Raw genomic sequence first — 8174 nt, forward strand, 5'->3', positions numbered from 1 at the left:
ATTCTTTTACCGTGAATAAAGCCTTTCCTTGTTATAGGCCTTCTTTAATATATACTCTCTTTCAGACTGACATACATAACTTTTCCCTTTAAACATTTAAATTCCTTTCTTTTTTATAAAGAGAAAAATGTATAAAAATAGGCTAAAATATCCACCCCAAGATATCAATGAGTCTTATGTAGATGATATTTAAATAATATTGGTATCGATTCTGTTAAATATATTTCACTAGGTTACATAATTTTTAAATGTAATATTACATATTTGGTCTTGCTGTGGTTAGTTGTGCATTATTATTTCCACGATAAATGTTTACTTTTTCTAGTTTTGCATTCTTCATAAAGTCATGAATTGAAAGAAAGAATAGAGGGAGAGAGTCATAATGAAGGGAAGAAGGAAGGAAGAGAGAGAAGGAGGGAAAGAAGGGAGGAAAGGAAAAAGGGAGGGAGGAAGGAAGGAAGGAAGGAAGGAAGGAAACCTGTATATATTGTTAAGTAAATGAATGTGAACCAGGAGAATGAAAGGTGGTATTTGCTGTCAAAATCCTGATACTCAGAGTAGCAAATCTAGGAACTAATGATTCACACAGAACGCTGCCTGAACCAAATCTATTTCTATTTCCACATTACATATCTATGCATCTGTTTGGCTCTTTGACATCCACATACCTAATCAGCAAAACCATGTTGGATGATATCTTGGTCAGCTTAAGATCAACTACAGTCCTAGTCTTAGAAGCCAGGATATTAGCTGCTCTTCCGACAATCCTTACTTAGAAAGGAAATCAAAATATCTGCCTAAAAACTTCTGTACATCTTGTTTTAATGTCTTTTATTATTATTGCCTTAAAGGATACTATATCTTTGTAATTGCATAGAACTTCGGTGCTTGCAAAGTACTCTTTTTAACATTTGGAGCATCACTTACATTTTTTTAATAAATACATCATATTTCTATAATATATAGAAGATATTAAATTGGAATTCACATATCAGTTTTCCTAGTTATTATAGTTCTTTTCGACCAAGTATGTTAAAATGTTTTTGGTAATTCTTTCATCAGTTCCAAGAATAATCGTCATACAAGATGGTATTATTGGAAATTCTATTACTAATGAAAATAATAAACAAAAGTGTCCTGCTCAAGGTGACACATTTAATCTGTCATTGTTGGTGTTAGGAATAGAGGGAAATCTGTTACCATAACTATATCAGTAGAAGAATTCACACAATTATTCTAATCATAAGTTTAGATCAAATATAACAATATAATTTCAGCCTCTGCCAATTTTTCAGATTGGTGTAGAGAGCTGGATAATATTGTAGTCATTGAAAAGTTAAGATCAAAAGAATGAGTTTGTTTCTAATAATACACATAAATGTAATTTATGTTTGTTAAACCACCATACTGTTGAAATTGAAATCCATTTATGATAATATCATTTTCCACATATCTGAGAATAAAACTAACATCAGGAATTTTATAATAATGGGTACTAACATGTTTTTATTTACATTTTTACACAATATTCTAAAATATTACTCCAACAGCAACTTCTGAACATGCAGGAGTAATAGTTTTTAGTTATTTCTTAGAAGCATATCTGTGTGCTTAGTGTAACATATATTAAAAAGATCTTTTAGAAGTGTTTCTCAAAACATGAACCACTTCTAGGGGAAGTTTCATTTCAGCAGATTTAACAATCACCTTAATTGTCATTTAAATCACAGCGGAAACATACTATAATGACATTCCTTAACATTTTATATGGATTATAAGCCAGTGAAAAGAAATATCTTTATAAAATCTTTAATAAAGTAACTGAGGCTAGGCCTTTCAAAATTAAAAAATATATATTTCTATAAAGTAATGCAAAGTGAATTTGTATTTGATATTTGTCACCAACAGATTTTTGGAACATATTGAGTCCCCTAGTCTGATATCTAATGTATTTTATAACTCTAAAATTTTTATTCTATAATTCCAATTTTCATAAATGTGTTGAATGAAACTATGTTACTATCTATTATTAGAATATCAAGGTCCAAAAATGTGGGTGCCACTGTATTAAATTGTGGAAATTTTGAAACATTAATGAGAACTGAAGCCCGTAAAAGTACTGTGGTATGCAGCATATTCTAAGAATTTTGATATTGAAAACCTTTTTTCCATAAAAATCACTTGGAAACTCTTTTCCACAGAATGTTCTTTAAAAAATTATCTAGAAATCAACCTCAGTAATTATTACTTGATTATTTATACTCTCCCATGAGTCGTTGATAATGAGGATGATGATGTTTAAAGTCATAGATTTCCTATCTTGATTTTATAACATCATTCGGTAGCTTCAATTTTTTCAATTAAATATTAATAGTTTTGAATGATTTCAATTTCCAAAACAAAATTATTTTAATAAAATTTATTTTAAATAGTAAATACACTTACACAAGTCATAAAGTAAAATAATGATTTAAATATTAGACTATACAACCTTACCCAAGTTAATCTGACTGATTTCCTGAGTTATTTAAAATTTACCAAATAAGTATGTGTTTTCCATGACAGATTGACCCATAAGAAATAAACTTGATATGTTCTTAAACATGAGAACATTTAACATAAAATAAATACTCTATACTCATATATCATACCTTTGTAATTTATGTAGTTTAATGTTAAAACAACTTCTACTTGTTTTTTCTTTGAAAAGCATTTATTAATTACCTATTATATGTCAGGCAATAGGTTAAGGATATTATAGTGAATTGGATAAACATGATATTTACTCTAACAGCTCTTTTTGTATTTAGTAGTAAAGACAACAATTAAGCAATTCTAATTTCTGAATTAGAATAATACAGAGTTAGAAGAATTGTACATAAGGGATAAACTTTTACATAAATTTGTCTCCTATCTTTGAAAAATATACCAAGTAAGCCAATTATAGCACAAAATAGTTCAATTTATTTTACACGTAAATATTAAAATTCAATTATCTAACGGTTTTGCTTAACTGTACTTTTCATGACCTTTTTTTCCTACTCTGTTAAAGATGATGGTTAAATCAAAGATAGGAGAAAATGCTTCAGAGTCATATGTAAGGAAAATTGTTAGGGGAATGTTTTTTTAAAGGACAGCTAAAATTTTGATGAGCATAGAAAAAAAAAAGGCAGGTGGAATTATATCTAACTATTTCTTTAAACCATCTAGTATTTTTAACAATAATGGTCTCACTTATATCATAAGTTTTTAACAGAAATTTTAGTGCATAATAAGGTGAGATATTCTGCAAAGCAAAGATTACTATAAAAGTAGGTATTTTTATTTTTATAATTCTAACATATAAACATCTTGTTTGCAGAAATAAAAATAATGGCAAGAGCATGGGAACCCATATATATTAAGTATTTATAAAAAATTTCCTAGATAATTTTCGTTAACTTCTCCCACTTTCTTAGGTATGTGATAGATTGCAAAATGACACAATTCTTTGTAATTTGTCCCATCAAGAGATAGAGTCCATTTCTCCACTTCTTGAGCTTGAGTTGGACTTGTACATTGTTTTGTTGGGAATAATGTGCAAGTTCTAAACCTGGCCACCAAGAGGCTCTGCATTCCATTGCACCTTAACCATTCTGTGAGTGCAAACCTGAGCCAGCCTGCTGGATGAAAGGAGGCACTGTGAAGGAAGAACAAGGAATCCCAGCCAACTGTCAACCAGACCTCTGCTGACAGGGCAGCTCCCTCAAAGCACAAAGGTGTACACTAACAAACCACCCAGCTTAGTCCAGCTCAGAGTGCCAATCCATACAACCATGGGCTAAAAAAAATAATTGTTTTTAAATCACTAAATACCGGTGTGATGTTACTTGGCGAGAGTCAACAGAGCACTGAAAAAAAAAAAAAGATTAATTAATTTTACAAAACCTAGATGTTTCTACCCATAGCTCATAGCTCACTAGGAGCAATCTCACTGAAAAAACAAGATCCATCTCTCTTCTCTACATGAAGATTTATGGAAGTGAATCATGCCCAACTGGAAAGATTTTAAGGGTATTTATAAATAACTTAGACATTATAAAACATGGAACTGTCTATACATTTTAAAGTTTTTGATCAGTTGGGAATATCATCATTAACATTTGGTTCCTGCTCTAAGACTTAATAACCTCAACATTCTCAATATAAAGGTGACATAGGTGATATGGAGTGTATCCACATGGGAGTGCAGAGAGAAAGCTTTAATCCATGAAAGTTTATGTTGAGCAAGCCATTCTAAAGAAAATGTAAATAATAAACTACTCTGATACTTTTTTCAGAGCTAGTCATCTGTTTGCTAAATGAATTTACAAATTGCTTTAGGCACCATTTAAATACCATTGTAGACTTGATTATTTAGCTTTATTAACAAATTTTATTTTTTTTCTTACAATTCTCAATGTTTATAAAAGGAAACAAAAAGACATGGATGGCAAATGTAATTGGCAAAGTTAATTAACCTACATTTTTTCCCACTCCAGAGGTGAAGGTTCAGCCCCAATAAAGTCTGCTGATGTGGAGTAAATGTATTAGCATGTCTATGTTGAAGCCTCTGAAAATTGCATGGAAATAACTGGATCAAGCAATGAATATTTATGGTCACAAAGGTCATAACAGCTAAAATCATAAGGGATATTTGGGAGCGTGGTTGTTATACCTAAAGATAAAGTACATCAAGCAAGTGCTCCTTACTACAAATGAAGAAATATATTCATGTCTTGCCAAGCCCTATACAAAGCAGCTTTAAAAAGCTATGTATAGACAAAGGCGTGAAGAGAAATGTCCCACCCATATTTTCTTACTTTATACTTCATACAATGTTCACCCTCAGAGAGGACAACCATTGCTGGTGAAAAATGCAAATGCTGAATGGTGATCAAGAAGTCAGAAGAAGAGGTGTCTCTGAATAGCATACTTTCATCCTAAAATCAAATCTCCTAATCACATCGAGCATATTCAACATCGGCATCAGAATTTTGCATTTTTAGGTCAACTGACTTTTTGACTATAATGCCCATCACACATTTTCCCAAAACAAAACCTGAGACCCTTTAAACGGTAAGATAATTTTTTTTTAAAAAAAGTAAAATCTTAATATTCAAATTTAGTGTTGAAAAGCTATAGAAAAAAATATTTGAACATTTATTTATTTGTTTAGTAGTTTTCTTTAGAAGTGTACACATTGCTTATATTACAGAGAAATATCACAGGAGGGAATCCCATAGGTCTCTTGGTTTCAGCTTTCTTATACAGAAATTTAGACTTTTATTTTTCTCTTAGTTAAAACTAATTTCCCTTAGAATCTAAATCATATATATTTTCCCAACCAAAATACTGATTCACTTTTTAATTTTTTCCCTTATAATTTATATTTCAGCAGTTTGAGCAATTGGTGTGGTAACTGTTGGATGCAGCCTCCTGCCGGAATGAGATTCATGCTGAGATGGCTGAGCAGCGCACCAACCACTTACTTTACCCAGGACACCTTGTTAGGAAAATTACAACCACAAATCAATGAAAAATTGTGAAAGCTACTAATGCTTTCTCCAAAACAAGAAAATTAATCTCAGGAATACAAGAGAGTTATTTTAAAAGATAAAATTACTACACTAATATGGTAGAAAATAAAAATATAAATAACATTTTAAACCCCTTTAAAAAATAGCATGTTCAATCTATGGCCATGCTACCGTGAACAAGCCCGATCCCTTCTGATCTTGGAAGCTAAGCAGGGTCTGGCCTGGTTAGTACTTTGATGGGAGGCCACCTAGAAAGACCAGGTGCTGTAGATGTAAAATAAAAAAATAAGGGATTGTAAGCTGACCAGGTCTTTGCAATCTGTGAGGTAAACCAAGGGTTGCCTTGCCTACATATATACATATACAACTTTGTTATGAGTGAAAGGGATTAATTTTTTTTTCAAGCAAGTGGAATAATAAAACGAAATAGGTACTCAAGATTTTCAATGAAAATTTTCTGTTGAATAATTTTTAAAACTAGATGTTTACAATATAAAAATTTGAAAAGCATACTTTAATCAAATGTTGAAGCTTAGCATAACTAATAGTAGGACAGATTGAAATTATGCAGCTCATAAAGTAAGGCAATATAATGTATACACAATGATGTTTAATCCGAATCTAATTAAGCCTTTAGATTTAACTTCTGGTTAACAAGATACATAGGAGATGAAGAAACAAAATACAATGAGGAAATAATCAGGCAAAGCTCAAACATGAGACATTCTATAAAACCACTGGCTTAGACTCTTCAAAAGACAATATTATGAAAAATAAATAAAAAGATAGTTAGGGAGGAGAAATTAAAGAGACTGAAGAGACATAGTAATCAAAGCAATATGTAACCTATACAAACTCAGGAAAAAAATGCTATAAAAATAGGCCAAAAAATAGGCCAAATGGAAGATTTGGATATGATTTGGATATTAGATGACATTAGAGAATCATTGTTAATTTTTCTAAATATGATAATGGCATTTTGGTTATATAGAAAAATGTCCTTATTCTTAGGAGATGCATACTGAAATATGCAGGGATATCATAGTTCTGTAGCATACATATATACAGCCTATGTATGTGTGTGTGATTATGCATATATATTTTCCAAAATGTTAATTTAACTATTGATTAACCTAAATGGATCATCTACAGGAATTTGTTGTGCCAGTTTTTCAATTTTCTGTATGTTTAAAGATTTTTATAAAACACATTTAGAAACAATATCTTACATTTACATATATGTACAAGTGACCCTTGAACAATGCAACAGTTAAGGGAGCCAACTCCCACCACAGTCGAAAATACATAAATAACTTTTGACTCCCCAAAACCTTAGCAGATGACTAGAAGTCCTGCCAATAACAAAGTCGATTAACACAGATTTTGTATCTTATATATATTACATGCTGTATTCTTACAATAAAGTAAGCTAAAGAAAAGAAAATGTTATTAAGGAAGAGAAAATATATCTACAGTATTTACTGGACAAAAAGCTGTGTATAAGGGAACCCATGTAGTTCAAACCCCCATTGTTCAAAGTTCAGCTGTATACATTAAAGGTAGTCAGTCCTTGCTTTAAAAATGTAAGTAAATTAAGCAAATAATACAGCATTCATTGTAAAAAAAAATGAAGAAATTGTGCAACAATATACGAAGCTTTGACTTTGAATAAACAGCCATGTTATAAAGTACCCCAATTCCGCTCTTTCTTTATTGCTTTCTTACTCCGAAGTTAGTGTTGCTCTCTGTGCTGAGATGTTCCTACTTACATTTGCCTATGACATGAAGATAAGATAGTTCTTACTTTCTATAGTGCCATGCAGCAAATTATGTGATTCCGTGCTTATCTCAAAATCTTCTGATTCCTAGGTTCCTCTCTAAAGGGAAGCCAATGGCTAGGGATTGAACACAGATGCCAAGTTGGTCAGAAGAAATATAATCCTATTTAAAATCAACAAACTCTATTTATAAGACTATTTGTGATTTTGAGTAACATTAGTTCTTAGAATTCAGTCAAATCTGGGTTTGTTAATTTAATTAACACTCTTGATTTGAAAAATGAGAGGGCCTGCTGTGAAATTCTGCTGAAATACCTTTCCTTTCCTCATTACTTTCTTTCTGCCACAAGCATTTGTTGAGCACTCACTAGGTCTCAAGCATGGTACTAGGAGGTGGAGATAAAACCAAAATATTGAGTTATTTATTAATTATTTTCTCACATTTTTCCTCTTTCCCTGCTTCATTCACAAGAGTAATATGTAACATTTCTTTAGCCTCCTTTTAAACTTCCTTTTTCATTTATCACTGTATGGAAATGAAATACCTTAAGAAATGGAAAAATCCCTTTGCTATGTTTAATGATACAATTATTATAAGAAAGTAGACTTGCTTCTCCCATCAAGAATGACATGCTGTGCTTATTCCACAGGTTCTGAGTTAAAACCCGTAGGGAAGGTTACTAGTGCAGTGTGGAGTGGTGTCAAATGACAGCCACATGAGCAAGCCCTTGGGTAGGTGGGCTGTATCTGTGCAGTCAGACAGTGAGTGAGCAGAGCTTTCATTTCTATTCCACAGCATATACGTGGGTGACAAATATGACTGACTTGGCTGCCTACC

General features: G+C 31.5%; 1 pseudogene; it reads left to right on the forward strand.

Annotated features, from left to right (window-relative positions):
• Nucleotides 1–5712: 5712 nt before the first annotated feature.
• LOC120595134 (uncharacterized) lies at nt 5713–5831 on the forward strand (annotated as a pseudogene).
• The last annotated feature ends 2343 nt before the right edge of the window (nt 5832–8174 follow it).

This window comes from Pteropus medius, unplaced genomic scaffold (assembly GCF_902729225.1).
Source record: "Pteropus medius unplaced genomic scaffold, Ma_sr-lr_union100, whole genome shotgun sequence".
Lineage (NCBI taxonomy): Eukaryota > Metazoa > Chordata > Mammalia > Chiroptera > Pteropodidae > Pteropus > Pteropus medius.